General features: G+C 42.0%; 1 long non-coding RNA gene across 1 annotated transcript; it reads right to left on the reverse strand.

Moving 5' to 3' along the window:
- Positions 1-4,657: 4,657 nt before the first annotated feature.
- On the reverse strand, positions 4,658-5,904 carry LOC124659187. Its single transcript, XR_006989486.1, has 3 exons — positions 5,797-5,904; positions 5,437-5,692; positions 4,658-4,711 (listed from the first exon to the last, which is right to left on the reverse strand). It is a non-coding gene; the product is annotated as an uncharacterized LOC124659187 (long non-coding RNA).
- Between the last annotated feature and the right edge of the window lie 7,059 nt (positions 5,905-12,963).

Raw genomic sequence — 12,963 nt, forward strand, 5'->3', positions numbered from 1 at the left:
TGATAATACTTTATCTCCCATATGCGATAACTCTAATGATGCTTGTGATATTTTAAATCCACCTACTAAAAGTATTCCTTTCAAGATACCCATGAAAATTATTGAACGTGTTATGGATAACTGCTATGAAGGGGATGGAACTGTTCATCCTGGAGATCATTTACTGTTTCTACATGAATTATGCGGGTTATTCAAGTGTGCAGGTATTTCTATGGATGAAGTTAAGAAGAAATTATTCTCTATGTCGTTGTCTGGTAAAGCGGCGCATTGGTATAAACTGCTGAAGGATGGGCATTCTCTTGATTGGAAGGATATTGTGCCTCTATTTTATTCTAAATTCTATCCTCCAAGTGAAATTCACAAAGACCGAAACCACATATACAATTTCTGGCCTCATGATGGAGAGAGTATTGCCCAAGCATGGGGAAGGTTGAAGTCTTTAATGCTCAAATGCCCCATTCATGAGCTTCCTGGTAATATCATCATTGATAATTTCCATGCAAGACTTTCTTTTCAAGATAAAACCTTGCTCGGATACTACTTGTTTTGGATCATTCACGCGCAACAAAGAAGATTTTAAAAGGGACCTTCTTGATCGAATTGAGGAGAACGCTCGAAGATTGGGAGAACGACAAAGGTAGAGAGTCGGTATAAATTATGATTATGAATGCATTGAAACTTTTATGGATACTCGATAAAATTCGAAATATGAGTGCTGCTTATGGTCTTGACTCTCAAGTTGTTGCAAATCTTTATAAAGCTTTTGCCTCTCATTTTGAATTGCCTAGGAAGAATTTTGATAAGTATCATGAACCTTTTAAAGATGCTTGCATGAAGGATGAAACCGTTATTAATGATTGCAATGAACACGCTCAAACTTCTGAAAATGCTATTTCCTATAAGCATGTTAATTTTTGTGGAATGCATAGACCTTGTGGAATTAATCAAATCGAAGATGAATATTGTATCCATCATAGGAATGAAAAAACTAGAAAGTGGTCTAGGGCTCTAGATGATCTTGGTAAAAAGTTTGTTCCCTCTATCCTTTTATTTGTGAACTTTGCCATAGAGTGGGTCATTTTAATTTTCAATGCTCCTCCAATGATAATTCGAACCCCATGAGTGCTGCAAATTTGTATTGTGATGATGAAATTACTCCTAATCAGCATAATGAACTTACTTTATTTTTGAAGTGTGAAGAGTTATCAAGAAAAAATTCTTTGTTAGATATTAACGATCTTGATATTGATGATGTCCTGCATGGGTTTCTTTCTTATTGCATTGATAATTGCCACACAAATACTTACATACAAAATATTTTAGAAGAAGACACTTTGCCAAAATATGATAGGACCGCTGTGTGTTTCGAACTAATTAATGAAAAGGAGGAATCCTCCCAAGTTTCTTCTATTGTTTCTGGAAATAAATCAGGTTATGTGGAGAAGCCTCCCATCAAGCCTCTCCCTCCTAAAGAAGGGAACAAGGAGAATGAGAAGAAGAAGAAGAAGAAGAAGAAGAAGAAGGGAACGAAGAAGAAGAAGAAGAAGAAGAGGGGGAATAAAAAGAAAGAGGTAACACATATCCCCGCGTGTATGAGATAATGATAGGTAACCGTAAGTATGTTGCTCCTAATGATTATTATGATAATGAATCTGAGTACAATGATCTTCCTATGCCCTTTACCTACATTAGTGATCATGATTTGGAAGAGCACACTACCTTTGATATTGGAAATCTCTTTGGTACCGAAAGTAATGATGTTAGCACTATTCATGTTCCCTCAAATGTTGATATTGAAAGCTCTAAGCTTGGGATGTTGTGCTTGAAGATCCTATATTTGAGACCTTTACTTTTAGTGAAAATGATGATATTATATATTCTGGTTTAGATAATCGTTATAGAGATGGATATGATATAGGTTATAATTACCCTTATGAAACTTGTCATAGTTATGATGGGATTGCCAAAAACCATTCCCTTAGAATGCAACTTGTTTACCATGTTCAAATTCTTGATAATGATCCTGCTCCAATTACTATTAATGAGAAGAGTTTTTCTTATGCCAAAAATAATGATACTTTTATGCACATGAACCATGATAAGAATGTTTTAAGTGATGGATATATTGTTGAGTTTGTTAATGATGCTACTGAAAGTTATTATGAGAGAGGGAAACATGGTTATATGCATCTTAATAATATTAAGCTTCCCCTCTTTATGTTGAAAATTTTGAAGTTGCACTTGCTTTGCCTTTCTATGATAGTAGCTTCATGCTTCAATAACTTGTTTATTTACAAGATTCATTTTCATAGGAAGTGGGTTAGACTTAAATGTGTTTTGAATTTGCTTCTTGATGCTCTCTTTTGCTTCAACTCTTATTTCTTGCGCGAGCATCATTAAAATTACTCGAGCCCATCTTAATGGCTATAAAGAAAGCACTTCTTGGGAGATAACCCATGTTTTTATTTTGCTACTGTTTTGTTGTATCTTGGAAGTTGTTACTACTGTAGCAACCTCTCCTTATCTTTATTTTATTGCATTGTTGTGCCAAGTAAAGTCTTTGATAGTAATGTTGATACTAGATTTGGATTACTGCGTAGAAACAGATTTCTTACTGTCACGAAATTGAGCAGCCCCGTCTGTAGATAACTCATAATATTCTGCCAGTTTACCTGCGTGATCCTCAGATATGTACGCAACTTTCATTCAATTTGAGCTTTTTCATCTGAGCAAGTTAAGTGCCCCAGAAAAATTCGTCTTTACGGATCGTTGCTGTTTTGACAGATTCTGCCTTTTATTTCGCATTGCCTCTTTTGCTATGTTTGATGGATTTCTTTGTTCCATTAACTTTCGGTAGCTTTGTGCAATGTCCAGAAGTGTTAAGAATGATTATGTCACCTCTGAATATGTGAATTTTTGATTATGCACTAACCCTCTAATGAGTTTGTTTTGAGTTTGGTGTGGAGGAAGTTTTCAAGGATCAAGAGAGGAGGATGATACAATATGATCAAGAAGAGTGAAAAGTCTAAGCTTGGGGATGCCCCCGTGGTTCATCCCTGCATATTTCAAGAAGACTCAAGCATCTAAGCTTGGGGATGCCCAAGGCATCCCCTTCTTCATCAACAATTTATCAGGTCACTTCTAGTGAAACTATATTTTTATTCCGTCACATCTTATGTACTTTACTTGGAGCGTCTGTGTGCTTTTATTTTCGCTTTGTTATCTTAGTTCTCTGAATAAATTGGATCATACCTTGTGTGGGAGAGAGACACGCTCCGCTTTATCATAAGAACACTAGTGTTCTTCGCTTTTTATTTTAATGTTCATGGCGAAGGTTGAAACTGCTTCGTTCATTGTTATATGGTTGGAAACGGAAAATGCTTCATGTGGTAATTGGTATAATGTCTTGAATAATTTGATACTTGACAATTGTTGTGCTCATATAGATCATGTTTAAGCTCTTGCATCATGTACTTTGCACCTATTAATGAAGAACTACATAGATGAAGCGACACAACCTGGATACAGATTGAATCTCTGTGCTTTTCTGTGCTAGTCCCTTGGATCAATCGCTAGCACACACAGTTCGATGAATAACCGAGAATAGCAAATGCGTCAATTATTACAACGTATGATCCATGGTATAATTATTACAAAGCGCATAGCTCAGGGCTAGCTGAAAATAACATAGTTCAAGCAGCAAATAAATAAACGAAGAGCTCCATCACGCCACAGGCGAACATGTTGGGTGTAAGCTCGCAACCTACGGTATTCCTTACTCGTCTTCAGAATAACCTGCAACATAAAAGCGTTGCAGCCCCGAAGGGTCATTACACTTGGAATGGAAATGGCAAGATGTCATATGGTGGCTTTTTTGGCGCCTATAACTACATGATATTTGGCGAGTGGAGTTCATATTTGCGTAAAGCCAGTTTTATTTTCCCTACTCTCAAAATATTTCTTAAAACATAGTACTTCAGTAAGGCTAATTACTACCCATGATCCACCTTGTGCATTAATATTCAGAAATTCGACTGACGAGATTATCCAACAGTTTCAAGCTCTAATTGCTCAAAGATGTCCGTAACCGGGGACACGGCTAAGTACTTAGATTTGACACTCTCGAGAGGCTGTACACATTCCGCACATGACCTAGTCTGCTCTTCTTCCATGATGCGCATTTTGCTCAAATGGACAGATGTCGACTAGGACAAGACCTTTCAGAAGCAATACCTCAACCACAATGGACGCGCTCCGTCCTACCAACATCTACCACCCTCTCGTACATTGGGTCGAGTTCTCGCAACCTACTCAATCTAGCCGAGCCCATATAGCATGTGGTTGTACTCGGAAGCTACTAAAACAGGAAAACCGGGCTAATCTCTTTGTTTACGGGTGGCCAACCTCAAGTGTGATGCACACGGTGCTTCCATAGAAATGACCCGGTGCAACCACTCAACATAAACCAAACATTACCACTTACCACCCAGGGGTGTATTAATTTGACATGGTTGTTTCATTAAGAGAATAAAACATTTATCTCTCGCAATCTCTCCACTTTGATAATATCCCAGGGCCAGCAATTTGAAATCATTATGCACATAAAACAACTACCAATGCATAGAAAACAGTAGGATAATGAGTTTGTGACACTTGCCTTGGTCGGTGTTCAGACAGTCGTCGCAATCGCACTCGTTGCAATCCGGGCAATCTAACGCAAGCAAAATAATTCACAATCAAACACCAAACAACATAAACACGTAAACACATAATGAAATAATGCATGCATGCTCTGGAACTGAATTTATTAACAAACCTTTTTATAAACAAATATTTTATGCAATAGAGGTTTCAAATAGTCATTTAACCAAGAACAAAGTATCTAGGTGTAAAAATAGTTTCTAATATCATTTGCAGGCGTACTGGTGGATAGGTAAATTCAGTATATGCAATTTGGCGTTGGAATTATTTTAAAATAGTTTACTGAATTTAGAATATACTAAAGATGCTATATACACTATTTTAAATTGGAAAAATCACAGGTTTCGTAAAAGTACAAACTAACAGTACCAAAATGTTCCTCTCATTTTTCTGAATTCCACGATATATTATTTGCTCAAATCCGAGTTGCGAAACAATAGTTAAGATTTTTACAAGATTAAACATTTCGCGGTTTATTAATAATTTTGTCCGAAAAGTTGTCAGAAAAAGTTTCTCGGATGGGGAAACTTTCTACACGAAAGTTGCAGGGAATTTAATTTCGAACTCAACGCAAGAAAAATCACCTAAAACGGAGCTATAGATTATTTGATACGGAATTTAGAAATTAGATTTCAGCTAGCACACATGAACCGATCGATCGCACGTGCGCGGGGTGAGAAAAGAAAAAGAAAAAGATAGACGTGGCCAATACGCTGTTCTGGTTCAGTGCATTACCCTGCTGGTGATGGTCGATTAGGATGAATCAGACGGCGTGGTGGTCGAGCGTGGATGGCGACGTCGTCCCCTGCGTCTCTGATGGTTCTTCGCAATGGAGACTCGGACGACGAGATGCAGCGGACAACAGCGGTCACCGTAATGCCTCTCCCGTCGTGTTCCTCTCTCTCGAGTGACAGCTACGGACGGATGGGGCTCCGGGCGATGGTGAATTCCGGCGAAAGCTCCGGCGACAATTTCCCGGCTTCTTAGTGTTCTGTAGATGGGGTAAAAAGGATGAGAACGGGGTGGTAGATCAAGGGAAAGATATTGGCGTAGGCGAGAGGGTCTCAGGTGGTCTGAGACGGCGGCGACATCAACCTTCGAAGCTCAGCGATGGCGGCGGCGGCGCGAACTCCGGCGAGAAATTTGCGCAGCTCGGCGACGCAAAAATTGGGGATTTTAGGGAGCAAAAACGGAGGAGATTATGGGGTATTTATAGACGAAGTTTCGTGTAAAGCGGAGCAAAAATCCGAGAGAAATCGGGCGAAGAAGTTGGCACTTCTCGCGTCTGTAACAAACTCGTACGCGAGTTGGACTCTATCCCGAGCTAGAAGATGATGGTGGGTCCCAGCGATTATTGAGAAAAAATATATAAAAGAAGTTGCTGCGCTGCTGCCTCGCATGTGCGTGCCGCTGGGCCAGCACGGCCGTACACGAGCGCGGCCGTACGCGGCTCGCGTATACGCATGCTGCCTGGCTCAATGATGAGCTCGTTCGTTGCCTTGCCACACTTTTTTTTCTTTATTCTCTTCTCTTCTCTGTTCTAGTTACTAAAACTGACGCAAATAAAAACACTAAGATCTGTAAAATACCCCAGTACAGTATCTAGATTTAATGGGCACAGCCCCAATCCAGTAAAGCACTAGGATAAAAATAGTAGCATATAGATTAATCAACAAGGAGCAAAACTAGCAATATAAATCACTTTTATGCAAGAAACATGTGAAACATTTTCTAAAACTGAAACTTTGACATGCTGATATGATGCAATGCATGAATTTGAAAATGCACAGTTTTTAGGATGTTACAAACCTAACCCCCTTAAGGTGAATCTCGCTCTCGAGACTCGGAGTGGCTAGCAAATAGGTGTGGGTGGTCTTCACGAAGATCATCCTCTCTCTCTCCCAAGTTGCTTCCTCCTCTGAATGATGATTCCACTGAACCTTGCAAAATCGGATCGTCTTGGTGCGAGTAAACCTCTTTGATGTATCAAGAATCTTGACGGGCTTCTCCTCATATGTAAGATCACTTTCTAGTTGAACTTCATCCAATGGAATGGTGTCTCTCAACGGTGTGTCTGCCATCTCCGGATGACACTTCTTCAACTGGGATACATGAAACACGTTATGAACTGCTGATAGTGCCTCTGGCAATTCTAGCTCATATGCAACCTCTCCTTTGCGTGATAGAATTTTATATGGTCCAATAAATCGCGGTGCTAACTTTCCTTTAATTCCAAACCTCTTAATGCCACGGAGCGTTGAAACTCTAAGGTATGCTCTATCTCCCACTTCATATGTAACTTCTCTACGTTTGGAATCCGCATAACTCTTCTGTCTCGATTGAGCTACCTTCAGCCTATCACGAATGAGTCTAACTTTCACCTCAGCTTCCTTGATCACATCAGGTCCAAAGAAGCTACGCTCTCCAACTCCATCCCATAACAATGGTGTTCTGCACTTCCTACCATACAATGCCTCAAACGGAGCCATCTCAATACTAGACTGATAACTATTGTTGTAGGAAAACTCCGTATATGGTAAATTCTCATCCCAACTAGATCCATAATCTAGAGCGCAAGCTCTAAGCATATCCTCCAAAATCTGATTTACTCTTTCAGTTTGTCCATCAGTCTGCGGGTGAAAAGCTGTGCTAAACTCCAATCTGGTTCCAAGTGATTCATGCAATTTGTGCCAAAAGTGAGAAGTGAATTGAGTACCTCTATCAGAAACAATTCCCTTCGGAACTCCATGTGAGCACACAATCTTGCTCATATAAATCTTGGCTAATTTGGCGCTTGTGTATGTGGTCTTTACCGGTATGAAGTGAGCTACTTTGGTCAAACGATCAACCACTACCCAAATTGAATCATACCCCGATCTAGTCTTGGGTAATCCTGTGATGAAATCCATACCAATTTTGTCCCACTTCCAATCGGGTATAGGCAGCGGCTGTAGCAATCCTGCTGGTTTTTGATGTTCAGCTTTCACTCGGCTGCATACATCAAATAATGCAATATACTCTGCAATCTCCCTTTTCATATTAGCCCACCAAAATCTCTCTCGTAAATCCATATACATCTTAGTGTTACCTGGATGAATAGAATATGGCGAATCATGAGCCTCCTGGAAAATCAACTTCCTAATCTCCGGATCATTGGGCACACATAAACGCTTCTCAAACCATAGCGTTCCTTGTTCATCCAAACGAAAACCTTCAGCTTTGCCTTTCTCCATATTCTCTTTTATTTCATCCATCTCATCATCCCCCTTCTGAGCTTCTCTAATTCTATCTAGCAACGTTGGCACCACCTCCATCGATGCTAGATATCCCTTTGGCACTATTTCCAACCTAAGATCTTTGAATAGTTCACATAAATCCGATGGTAACTCCCCTGCGGTTAAACCATTCACATAAACCTTGCGGCTCAATGCATCAGCTACAACATTAGCCTTTCCTGGGTGGTACTGCAAATCCATATCATAATCCTTTATCAATTCCAACCATCTCCTTTGTCTCATGTTCAGCTCTTTCTGAGTAAATATGTACTTCAAACTCTTGTGATCAGTAAACACCTCACAATGCTTTCCCATTAGATAATGCCTCCATACCTTGAGTGCATGCACGACGGATGCTAGCTCCAAGTCATGCGTTGGATAATTCCTCTCGTGATGCATAAGTTGGCGCGAGGCATATGAAACCACTCTTCCATCTTGCATCAATACACTACCAAGTCCTTGACGAGAGGCATCACAATATACTTGGAAATCCTTCTGAATATCAGGCAAACATAAAACAGGTGCACTTACTAGGCGTTGCTTCAATTCTTGAAAGCTGGCCTCGCACTCATCAGTCCAAGTGAATTTCTTCTCCTTCTTCAATAATTCAGTCATCGGTTTGGCAATCTTGGAGAAAATTTCTATGAATCTCCGGTAATATCCTGCAAGTCCCAGGAAACTCCGGATTTCCCCTGCATTTTTAGGCGACTCCCACTCAGTCACAGCTGCTACTTTACTTGGATCAACTGCAACTCCTTCTGCTGAAACAATGTGTCCAAGAAATCTAACTTTGTTCAACCAAAACTCACATTTGCTGAATTTAGCATACAACTTGTGTTCCCTAAGTTTCTCCATGATCAAATGCAAATGCTTCTCATGCTCATCTTCATCTTTAGAGTATATCAATATATCATCAATGAATACCACTACGAATTTATCCAAGTACTCCGTGAATACCTTGTTCATCATAGTCATAAAATATGCTGGAGCATTTGTTAGTCCAAATGGCATAACTGTATACTCATATAAACCATACCTAGTGGTGAACGCAGTCTTAGGTATATCCTGCTCTCGAATCTTCAATTGGAAGTAACCCGATCGAAGATCAATCTTAGAGAACACCTTTGCTCCTTTCAGCTGGTCAAACAAGTCATTGATATTGGGCAGCGGGTACTTATTCTTAATTGTCACCTCATTGAGAGAGCGAAAATCCATAACTAGTCTCTTAGTAGAATCCTTCTTCTCCACAAATAAAACAGGCGCTCCCCAAGATGATGAACTAGGCCGAATAAAACCCTTTTGCGAGTTGCTCCCTAAGTCTGTTTCTTAAGTTCCTTTAATTCCTCTACATCCATCTTATATGGCCTCTTAGCTATAGGTCCGAGTTCCAGGCATTAATTCAATGAGAAACTCAACATCTCTATCGGGTGGCATTCCTGGTAACTCCTCTGGAAACACATCCAGATAATCTCTCACTATGCGCACATCCTCTATGCTAACCCCCTTAAGAGAATTGATGTTGGATCCCTTAAGCTCAAATGTGGACTTAAATCGAATGCGCTTCTTCTCCGGGGTTGTAAGCATTATTGCTCTATTAGCACAATCTATGACACCTTCATATTCCGTCATCCAATTCATGCCCAATATTATATCTAAGCCTTGTGACTCCAAAACAATCAGGCTAGTGGGGAAACTATGTGCTCCAATCTCTAAGGTTAAATGGGGACACCCATAGGTCGCAATCATCTCTCCCTCTGGTGAGTTTATTTTAATAGGCATGTTTATGGTGCTAGTAGGTATCTTATTTCTATCCACAAATACCCTCGATATGAATGAATGTGATGCTCCAGTATCAAATAGTACGAGTGCTGAAAAATTATTGAGCAGAAACGTACTAATCACGGCGTCTGGCTCCTCATAGACTTCCTCCACGTTGACATGGTTGACATGTCCCTTCTAAAACGGGGTTGGCTTCGCATTCACATCCTTCTTCTCTGGGCAATCATTAGCATAGTGCCCGGTCTTCCTGCATTTGAAGCACTCCACTTGGCTGACATCCCTGCCGGTGAAGTTGTTGGAACGGTTTCGGCCATTGCTATCTCCATTGTTGTGGCCATTACCTCTTCCGAGTTGTGGTGAAGACGCTTCGGCCATTATGGTGGTGGCCATTTCCTCCTTTGTGCTTGATGTCCATTCCCACCATGGTGGTTGTGTCCACTTGCCTCCATGCTTATGCTTGTCCGAATTTCCATTACCATCATGGAATGTGCGGGTCCTACGATGCGGCGCTGAGTTGTTGTGGTTATTGCTATGCTTCCTCTTGCGAGTTCTCAGCACTGTCCGCTTTCCCTCAAGAATTGTTGCTTTGTCCAACGATGTATCGAAAATTAGGAATATGCACAATGGACAATTGAACGAGCAAGATCATCATGCAAACCATCCGGGAATCTCTCCTTCCTCTTTGCATCGGTATCCACATCTTCCGGTGCATAGCGCGCCAAGTTGCTGAACTCCTCTATGTACTCGGCCACGGTGCGGTGGTTACGGCGCAGGTTTCGAACTCCCTTCTCTTCAAGGTCATAACTCCAGTTGAAACATGAGCTGTGCGAAACCCTTCTTGAAACATTTCCCAGGTGATACCAGCAATGGGGTGAGTTATCTGATAATTATCCCACCATGATGCAGCTGGTCCTTCAAGCAAGTGAGACGCAAACCTCACCTTCTCAGCTTCAGTACATCCGACTGTCACTAGATCCTTGTCCACGGCACGCGGCCGGTCAATGCTATCATTGGCTCGGGTGCGATAGAAAACTTGGCAGGCCTCAACCTCAGGAACCTTGTGAGCATATCTACCCCTGGAGGTGGATTATTGTTGTTGTTGTGGTGGTTGTTGTTGTTCTGGTTTTGGTTCGCTATGAACTGATTCATTGTCTGCATGAGCTGTGCCTGTGCGTTGATCAGCAGTTGCACATCAGGATTGGGGTTGTTGTTCCCAGTGTTGTTGCCACCGGTCCGTGCACGTCGAGGAGGCATCTGTTGGTTCAGCAAAGGTAAGTATAGATAGATAGAAACTAAAGAAAACACTACCCATACTAATACACAAACATCACAGAACCAATGTAACATCCCAATTTTCAATAAAAAGAAATGAAGCAGAATTCCAGAGATCAAAATTTCAAACCAACAAAAACTTTTTCTTGCATATAGTGCCATGCTTAGGACTTGTGCATTTGAGTGATATGCCATGATGATTGTTAATATGTGTTTGTGCTATGCTCTAAAACCCTAAGGTGATCATGTGAAGATCACCAAACAAATAAATCAAAAAGAGAAATCAAATAAAAGAAAAACCCTAAAACCCTCACATATGCTCTATGGCATTTTTATAAATTTTGACCCTGGACCAATTTGGTCTTCACCATTATTTGAATAATGTTACTAAACACTTATTACAACTTTTGGAATCAAAGAATCACAAATCAAATGGATTTCAAATACAAAACTTGCTCACATAGAATAATAGTCAAATCTGCCAATTATAACCTGGTCACCACTTTGAGCCCTCATATCTCAATATTTTCAAACTAAACTTTTTCAACTCTTCGCATGTCATCCAAGAGGACATCAAGGTGAACACTTTTTATAAAGATCACCATGCCAAATTCTTTTTTGGTCATTAGCTATGCTCAACCAAAGTTGCAACTTTTTATTAAGTTCAATAATCTCACACGTCAATTTTGGCAATTCTTTGAATTCGAAAATTCCACCACCACACTCCCTCATCTCTGGTCATTTCTAACTAAATGAATTACTCACAATTCAACACCTGCAAGCTTTTGAATTGAATCAAATTTAAATAAAATTCACAAATAGCATCTATGTAACTATTTGACACTATTCCAAATAGTGATCTAACCTAACCCTAACTACCCTATTTGCACCCTACTGGTCCCCTTGTCCCCTCTCTCACTTAAACCCCCACAGCAACCCTAGGGAGGCAAGCCTTAGCTTGCATGGCATGGCCATGCCGGCCATGTCAAGCCACCCCTCTCTCCATTGCTCTCCAACCCTGGCCCTGGTGTCCCTGAGCACCACCTCACTCATCTACATCACCTAGCACCGGCCACGTCGACGGAGACGCCATGAACTCGCCGGAAAACGCGCGCCCAAAATCTCCCAGGATGCCGCTCGCGTCGCGCGTGGACATGCCGTGGGCATCACTGGCCACGCGCCGCCCGCGCCGGCACACGCACGCCCGGACCCTCCCGCTGCTCGTCGAGTCTCAGCGTGACACCGCGACACCGCCAGACATGTGCGCAGCCCCGACCCTTGCCCGCCGCCGCCGGAGACGGGGACAAGATCCTGTGGACGCCGCCGCCAGATACGGACGCAATGCGTCACCCACAGACGCCGCCCGACCGTGCCGTTGCTACCTACAGATTCGCCTGGACGAGGAGATCGTCGTAGCACCCTCGCCTAGCCCAACCGCTCGCCGGAATCGCCGTGAGCATGTCGACCACCACCCTGCCCCGCAGCACCCATGCGCTGCTATAAAAGGAGACCCCCCATGGATGATCCAAGCACACCACCACACTCCCCACCTCTCACAGCTTCTCAACCACCTCACCTGATGTAGCCCCGGTCACCGACGTCGCTACACCATGGCCAAAGAGTCCCCCAAGTGGACCTTCAACCCTAACCCACGCTACACGCGTCAAGGTGAACTCCTTCCTCTCGATACTCGACCTCGTAGATACCTTGAATGGAATGCTACCTCATGTCGGCATGTTATATGTCATTAGGTACAAGAGTCATCGAGGACCGGAGAGGAGGAACACCCATGGTGCAAGGAAGCGAGGGAAGGGAAGAGGAGCCATTCATCATGGTGCAAGGAAGAAGGAAGAAGAAGAAGAAGGAAGGAAGAATGAAGGAAGAGGAAGAAGAAGCGGGAGGAGGAAGGCCGGCCGGTCACAGGCCCGGTTGACCG

This window comes from Lolium rigidum, chromosome 6 (assembly GCF_022539505.1).
Source record: "Lolium rigidum isolate FL_2022 chromosome 6, APGP_CSIRO_Lrig_0.1, whole genome shotgun sequence".
Classification (NCBI taxonomy): Eukaryota; Viridiplantae; Streptophyta; class Magnoliopsida; order Poales; family Poaceae; genus Lolium; species Lolium rigidum.